Below are 9,068 nucleotides of genomic sequence, written 5' to 3' on the forward strand. Positions count from 1 at the left end.
GTACCCTTTGTTCATCAGGGGGAATATCAGGTCCCAGACAATCTTGCCCCTGGGCAACATGGAGGGTCAAGGTGGCTATCCTTTCCCTCATACACCCGGAAGGCCTGAGTATACCCAGTCTCGCTATCACAGAGCTTATAAATCTTTACACCATACCTAGAGCGCTTGTAAGGAATATACTGCTTGAATCCCAGCCTTCCCTTATGCTGCATCAGGGATTCATCCACACATATTCCTTCCAGGTGTATAAGCCTCTGCAAACCTAGCAGCGAAGTTGGTAATCAGGGGGCAGATTTTATACAGCCTGTCAAACTGGGGATGCTCCTTAGGGGAGCATATGCCCTTAACGATCGTGGATGAACTATAAAATAATTAAAAAACATTTTATAATTATATATATATATATATATATATATATATGTGTGTATAATTTCATTATATGTGTGTTAAAAAAATTTTTTTTTTGTCCAGCGTTTGTGACTAAGTGGCTACTACAAAAGACTGGACATACCCCATTTGGAATACCCTGGGTTGTCTACATTTGAAAATGGTATGCCATGATGGGGTTATTTCACATTCCTGGGCTACCATATGGTTTCAAAAGGCAACACAGACCCAGCAAACCAATTTGGCAAACTGAATTGGGCAAGCCCTATATTGACCCTGTAACTTTCCAAAACACCATAAAACCTGTACATGGGGGGTATTGTTATACTCAGGAGACTTCGCTGAACACAAATATGAGTGCTTACAACAGAAAGGCTTATCACGACGATGAAGTCGGCATTACAAGTGCAGTTTTTGTGTAAACAAAAAACAAATATGAATGCTAACTTTGGCAAGCGTTTGCAGCTAAGTGTGCAAAATACTGGACATACCCCGTGGGTTGTCTACTTTTACAAATGGTATACCATGATGGGGTTAATTTTCATTCTTGGGCTGCTATACGGTCTCAAAGGCACCATAGGCCCAGCAAACCAATCTGGCACATTTTAACATGGAAAAGAAGGAAGCCCTACATTTGACCCCTGTACGTTTTCAAAAAACCCATAAAACCTGTACATTGGGGGCACTGTTGTACTCGGGAGATATTGCTGAACACATATGTATTATTGACAAAACACCCCCATAACATGAACTGAGAATCCATGCCTAAAATACAATGTGAGAGGAAAAAAAAAAAAAAAAAAAAAGACTAACCAAACGTTTGACAAAGACTGGTGGTAGAATTAGTGCATGGCAACTGTTAAAATACCACCATTTGAAATACCCTAGGGTGTCTACTTTTCAAAAATATATGGTTTGATGGGAGTAAATTACATTGGCCGGCTTAAAAAAGTCAGCAAATAGGACATGGGTACATGATGACCAGCTGTGAAAATTCCAAGTTGGAAAACTGGAATGCGCACCCTCCAAAAAAGTTATTTTAGCCCTCAAAGAACCCGACACATATACATGTGGTGGTATCACTGTACTCAGGAAATATTGCTGAACAAATACTGGGGTGTTCTTTGGCAGTAACCCTTAAAGTTCTCAGTACATGTCTACTTAAATTGCTATGTGTGTCAAAAAAATCACCAATTATTAAAAAAAAAATTGTATTTGGCATAGATTGGTGGTAAAATGGTTGCATGAAAAAATAAAAAAAACCTTAGGTTGTCTTCTTTTAAAAATTATAGACATGTGAAGGTTTATTCAGGGATTCCTGACAGATATCAGTGTTACAATGTAACTTTCGTATTTTGGGGAAAAAATGGTTTGGAAATAGCTACAAGTACTAATTGTACTTATAGCCCTATAACTTTACAAAAAAAATAAGAAGCTAAGAACATGTCAACATGTGGGTATTTCTAAACGCAGGACAAAATTTAGAAACTATTTAGCACAGGGGTTTTTTGGCGGTTGTAGATGCGTAACATATTTTGGAGGTTAAAAGTTCGAAAAAGCGTTTAAAAAAAAAAATTCATCAGATTTTATATTTTTTTATAGTAAATTGTAGGATATGATGAAAATAATGGAATCTTTGGAAAGAACATTTAATGGCGAGAAAAAAAACTATATAATATGTGTGGGTACAGTAAATGAGTAAAAGGGAAAATTACAGCTAAACACAAATACCGCAGAAATGTAAAAAGAGCCCTGGTCCTTAAAGGTAAGAAAATTGAAAATGGTCTGGTTACCAAGGGGTTAAAGCCCTTTTTGTCTTCTTAAAAATGGTATATAATACCGTATTTATCGGCGTATAACACGCACCGGCGTATAACACGCACCTCATTTTTAGAAAGAAAATTTGTACTCCCCCCCCCCCCCCCCTCCCATGGTGTACTTCCCCCCCCCCCCCTCCCATGGTGTACTTTCCCCCCCCCCCTCATGGTGTACTTTCCCCCCCCCCCTCATGGTGTACTTTCCCCCCCCCCCCTCATGGTGTACTTTCCTCCCCCCCCCCCCCCTCCCATGGTGTACTTTCCCCCCCCCCCTCCCATGGTGTACTTTCCCCCCCCCCCCCTCCCATGGTGTACTTTCCCCCCCCCCCTCCCATGGTGTACTTTCCCCCCCCCCCTCCCATGGTGTACTTTCCCCCCCCCCCTCCCATGGTGTACTTTTACCCCCCCCCCTCCCATGGTGTACTTTTACCCCCCCCCCCTCCCATGGTGTACTTTTCCCCCCCCCCTCCCATGGTGTACTTTCCCCCCCCCCCTCCCATGGTGTACTTTCCCCCCCCCCCTCCCATGGTGTACTTTCCCCCCCCCCCTCCCATGGTGTACTTTCCCCCCCCCCCTCCCATGGTGTACTTTCCCCCCCCCCCTCCCATGGTGTACTTTCCCCCCCCCCTCCCATGGTGTACTTTCCCCCCCCCCCTCCCATGGTGTACTTTCCCCCCCCCCCTCCCATGGTGTACTTTCCCCCCCCCCCTCCCATGGTGTACTTTCCCCCCCCCCCTCCCATGGTGTACTTTCCCCCCCCCCCTCCCATGGTGTACTTTCCCCCCCCCCCCTCCCATGGTGTACTTTTCCCCCCCCCCCCTCCCATGGTGTACTTTCCCCCCCCCCCCCTCCCCTCCCATGGTGTACTTTCCCCCCCCCCCCCTCCCCTCCCATGGTGTACTTTCCCCCCCCCCCCCTCCCCTCCCATGGTGTACTTTCCCCCCCCCCCCTCCCCTCCCATGGTGTACTTCCCCCCCCCCCCCCCCTCCCCTCCCATGGTGTACTTCCCCCCCCCCCCCCCTCCCCTCCCATGGTGTACTTCCCCCCCCCCCCCCTCCCCTCCCATGGTGTACTTCCCCCCCCCTCCCCTCCCATGGTGTACTTCCCCCCCCCCTCCCCTCCCATGGTGTACTTCCCCCCCCCCCTCCCCTCCCCTCCCATGGTGTACTTCCCCCCCCCTCCCCTCCCATGGTGTACTTCCCCCCCCCCCTCCCCTCCCATGGTGTACTTCCCCCCCCCCCCCTCCCCTCCCATGGTGTACTTCCCCCCCCCCCCTCCCCTCCCATGGTGTACTTCCCCCCCCCCCCCTCCCCTCCCATGGTGTACTTCCCCCCCCCCCCTCCCCTCCCATGGTGTACTTCCCCCCCCCCCCCTCCCCTCCCATGGTGTACTTCCCCCCCCCCCCCTCCCCTCCCATGGTGTACTTCCCCCCCCCCCCTCCCCTCCCATGGTGTACTTCCCCTCCCATAATTACTTACCTGTCCTGAAGCGTGGGCCGGCTTCACAGCTTGCACCGCGGTACAGGAACTTTAATTTCATGTTCCGGTTTCCGGCAGGACTGAAAGGAAGTGTGCACACTATTGTGCACACTTCCTTTCAGTCCCGCCGGAAACCGGAACATGAAATTAAAGTTCCTGTACCGCGGTGCAAGCTGTGAAGCCGGCCCACGCTTCAGGACAGGTAAGTAATTATGGGATATCGGCGTATAACACGCACCCACGATTTTTCCCCTATTTTCAGGGGAAAAAAGTGCGTGTTATACGCCGATAAATACGGTATGTGTTAGTACAATAAACTAGAGAGATGCAAATTGCAGTTGAACACAAACCGCAAAAAAATGCAAAAATTGCTTGTGTCTTTAAAGGGACACTATAGTCACCAGAACAACTTCAGCTTATTGTATTTGTTCTGGTGAGTAGAATCATTTACATTACAGCCTAGTGATAACTTTACTGGCCACTCCTCAGATGGCTGTTAGAGATCCTTCCTGGGTCATGGCTGCCTAAAATGCATCAAAACATTCAGAATCTCCGCCCTCTGCATGCAGACACTGAACTTTCCTCGTAGAGATTCATTGATTCAATTCATCTCTATGAGGAAATGCTGATTGTCCAGGGCTGTGTTTGAATTGTGCTGGCTCTGCCCCTGATCTGCCTTTTTGTCAATCTCAGCCAATCCTATGGAGAAGCATTGTGATCGGACCAGGCCATCACTTCTGATGATGTCAGCAGGCAGCTTGCTGTTCTGAGGCAAACAGCATGCAGAGCTACTGATTCAGGCTTGAATACAAGTATGATTTTACTATATTTATGGAGGCATGAGGGGGGGGTCGGGGGCTTGATGGTGGGTTTTAACACTATAGGGTTCAAAATACATGTGTGTTCCTGACCCTATAATATTCCTTTAAGCGTATGTCCAGCTTCTGAAGCTGTGTCCCTAAGTGGTTAAGCTCAGTGGAGCTAAACCCAGAAGGCAGGCAATTGCCCAGAACACCTGCCTTGGAAACAGACTGATTGGACAGCCACAGAAAATCTGGTTCAGTACTAAGGGGAGGCTTTGCAAAAACTAAAAACAAGAGATCTGCAATTTTGCAAGCTGATACCCCAATGAAAAAATGCACAATTAAATGCTAACTAAATAATAGAGGGCTGAGATGAGTGAAGGTCAGAAGAATAATAGGTCTAGTGAAAATCATTCTTGACCCCAGAATGAGAGTCACATCTATGGGATCCTTTAGAGCTTTAGTGTGTGAGAGTACAGCATCTACTTTTTTTTTTTTCTTCACAAAATTTGATAATATATTTAAACCTTGAACCAGAATATACATGCCAATGAAAGGCAGTAAGTGTGATTCACCGATTTGTGAATGTCAAAAGTTAGGTGAAAACACTCACACTGAACTGGAGGATTTTTCTGATTTTGCTGTCAGCCTAAAACTTGATTTCTCAGTAATCCCCTCTAGTAGGAGTTAGTGAAACAGTGTGTTAATTTACCAAGGAACAGAATTATAAAGAAGAGGGGAAAAAAAAAAAAAAAAAAAAGTGGCTGAGAAATCAATTCCACTATTTATAATAATTCAGTTCTTGCTTTTAAAAAAAATAGAATTTTAATTCTGATACCTGGATCTGAATATTTTGTTAGTAGACCTCATAGTACCTCACCCCCCTTCACTTTTCGAATATGATCTGTACACTAAAAGTGTTCTGCTAACTGTCCAAGATAAGGTAGCAGCTCCGGTGGTTTGTGTAGTTTAAATTATTATTGCCATTTATATAGCGCCAACAGATTCTGTAGCGCTTTACAATATTATGAGAGGGGATTTAACTATAAATAGGACAATTACAAATAAACTTACAGGAACAAAAGGTTGAAGAGGACCCTGCTCAATCGAGCTTACATTCTATAGGTTAAACACAAGTGTTCTAAAATAGTACAATCGCCAGATAAACCGACAGCATATTTACGTGTATTGCTAAACTTTTAGAATTTTGCCCTAAAATAGATCTTTCACCGTTTTAAAATGGGGTTTATTCTCAGATTAAAAAAAAAAAAAAAAAAGAGTTCATTTCCCACCGCAAGACATTGCTCTGTACATGGTGAAAGTCAGGTGATGACAGCAGCGAAGTGGTTTAAAACAAGCAGAAACATGCAGACGGAAGGCATTGCAGTCAGACCCAAATAAAAAGCTTGTGTCCTGATTTGGCCTTTGGCAGAGGCTGATCAAAATGTCCTTGTCAGCACAATCTAAACTATGGGTCAGAAGGCACGTGGGCCCTGTACTACCACATTTTACTGCACCCTGGCTCCTTCCGTTAGAAAGCCATTATTTAATGAACAAAACCTGTGAATTGTTGGATCTGAAAAGTTAGACATACTGTTTAAAGTTTTTTTTTTTTTTAAACTCATACTAAATTCAGGGCCAGTTTATTTAACCCCTTAAGGACCAAACTTCTGGAATAAAAGGGAATCATGACATGTCACATGTCATGTGTCTTTAAGGAGTTAAAGGGACACTCCAGGCACCCAGACCACTTCTGCCCATTGGAGTGGTCTTGGTGCCAACTCCCACTACCCTTAACCCTGCAACTGTAATTATTGCAATTTTTATATACTGCAATAATTACCTTGCATGGTTAAGTCCTCCTCTAGTGGCTGTCTATCACACGGCCCCTAGAGGGACTTCAGTGTTCTTAGAACACGAAAAGTGTTATACAACGCTGGACATCCTCACGCTATGTGAGGACTTCCAGGGTCGTTGAAATCCCCATAGGAAAGCACTGCCGCGCATGCGCATTAGGTCTCCCCCGCTGGCTGACGTCGGCGGGGAGGAGAGTGGGTGGAGCCTGACCCAGCACGTAGGGACACCAGCGCTGGACTCCGATAAGTCACTGAAGGGGTTTTATTTTAACCCCTTCAGCAACTTGGGATGGGGGTGGGAGGGAGAGGGTCACTGCAGGGACATGCAGTGCCAGGAAAACTAACATGTTTTCCTGGCACTGGAGAGTCCCTTTAAGGAACATTAAGGTTACAAATATATTTATGTGTGTTCCTTTATGGATTTAGGTCAGGGTTGCCAAAAGGTTTTAAAATGCCAACTTCCATGATGCAATGTCAACATCTTGGGATTTATATTTTGGGTACCCCTGATTTAGAGTGTGCTCTCCACCCTTCTAAAATAAGTTTTAAAAAAAAAAAACACCCCAATTTGGTACAAATAATTCTCTATTAAAAAGTACAACTCTGGGCACCATAACAACTTAATTGCAAATATGTGTTTATGAAGTCCCTGGCACAGCGTCTTACAGGATTAAAGCATTAATTAACAGTTTTACCCCAAACTCTCAAAGATAGCGCACCTTCCCTCTGCGCCTGCACTTCTTCTGATGGCCTGAGGTTTTCACCAATGAGAGCAAAAATATACACATAATTTTTTACTTATTTTTCTGATTGGGGAGCTAGTAATAGGTTGAGTGTCAGCTGACACACTCAGTAGCAACCAGCAGCTATCCTGAGTGAAGTCTCATGCTATCAGAGGAAGTTGAAGGGAGAGCAACCAGGCACAGACTTCCAGTTTGTGGTTAATCTACACACGGTAAGATGGACCACCGTCCACCATAACTTCACTGCAATAAGGTTGTTATGGTGCCTGGAGTGTCCATTCAACAGTATTTAGCATCATGATTGATGTGCTAGTAAAATGTGAAGACCTTGCAATTTGAGAGTCCCTTTAACAGAACCTCTCCATCCTCAACACAACTTAATTTTACTAGTAGTTGTCTTTGGGGGACAAGAGCCCTTGTGTGACGTCTTCAAGAGATTTAATACCAAAGCTGGCCCCCAGCCGCACTGACTTCCTTCTTTTCTATTTGGCCGATGTACAGAAATTGTCTTGAAAATGGTGATAGCGTAATCCGTAAGCTTGAATGGCCTAGGGAGCGCTAGAGGGTAGTTCTGCAGATGTTGTTCTGCCTTAAGTAACAAACTAGAGAAATAACTTTATTGCGGGCATCATTAAATCAATGATCCCTAAAAAAGATAAAAATAAAACTTAATGCACCATCACCACTAAGGATAAAATGCTGGGGGTAAAAGGGGCGCAATAATCTGTGGAATCATCCCAGATCAAAAAGGTAGAATTGCTAATGGAGTCTGAAGGGAAACAATCCTGCAAAAAAAAAAAAATCGCTGTAAAAATATCTCTAAATGTAGAGGCTCTTTGTCACAGCAGCAGGGTAAACCCAAGACTCCAAAAAAGGAGAGAGAATCTTAGATAACAACTAGTAATTAAATGCGAAAACAGTATCTATGTGAAAACAAGTATATCCCTGCCACTTTCTACAGTGAGCTAATGCACAATGTGATGGATCTATCTGTGGAGATCCTCCTATGTATGCAGAGCTTTGTAAGAAAAAAAGGGCTTATATGGTAGCTTGTGGAAAAAACCCAACAGACACTGTTCTATAGACACACTGCTAGCTGGTTCTCATACTTGAAAAAATGGCAAGTGTCTCATACCGTGGATGCAGTTGAAGAGAACCTGCTATGGATGCAGGGCTTGGTGGAGAAATACACTCACACTGTTGCTGTAAAAGAAAAAGATTCTACTCTGAAGGCATACTACTTCTAGTTCTAACAATTGGTTAGATACCAATAGTCCCCCATACCTCCTAACCGAAGAAACAACTCAAACGTGCATATTCTAAAAGCAAATAGCGAATCTAACATTTCCTCACATAACCAGGTACTCTCCAACCAACCAGCAGCACAATACAGTTATAGACCATACATAGACAGAGCTCCATATTTGGATATCTCTGTTTCCTCCAAGCGAGTTTAGACTTATGTGATCCTACACAGGGAACCATAAAGGGTGTATCTAGATCACAGAGACTTCCAATACTTACCTCCTCCAGTGGGATCTGTCTCCCCCAGAAACGAGGTTAGACACCGGTAGAACTATGTACAGCTCTATCTTTAGGGGTCTATAATACTAAATAGGGCTTTATGCCTGTAAATTCTTGTTTTCCACATCATCCATCTGTATATATGGTTACACACGGAGTATAGTTGATATAAAGTTTTACTTATGTGCTTCTTCTGGGTGCCCCAGATACTGTGACATGTTGTGTACACATCACTATATCGTTTGACAGATCTATTACTTCCCCATACACAATGGTGGGCATAACATTTGACACTATCGTTCCATCAGGGAATCATAAAATGATCGTATCCATATTAGATGGGTTACAGTGCTATCCTCTATGCATAACACTGTACTTGCGAACAGATCGGCCAGGCATCTTTCTTGCCGCTCATAGGTCCCGCCCCATCCACACACATGGGCGGACCTAATGCTGATTG

The sequence above is a fragment of the Pelobates fuscus genome, chromosome 10, assembly GCF_036172605.1.
Source record: "Pelobates fuscus isolate aPelFus1 chromosome 10, aPelFus1.pri, whole genome shotgun sequence".
NCBI lineage: Eukaryota > Metazoa > Chordata > Amphibia > Anura > Pelobatidae > Pelobates > Pelobates fuscus.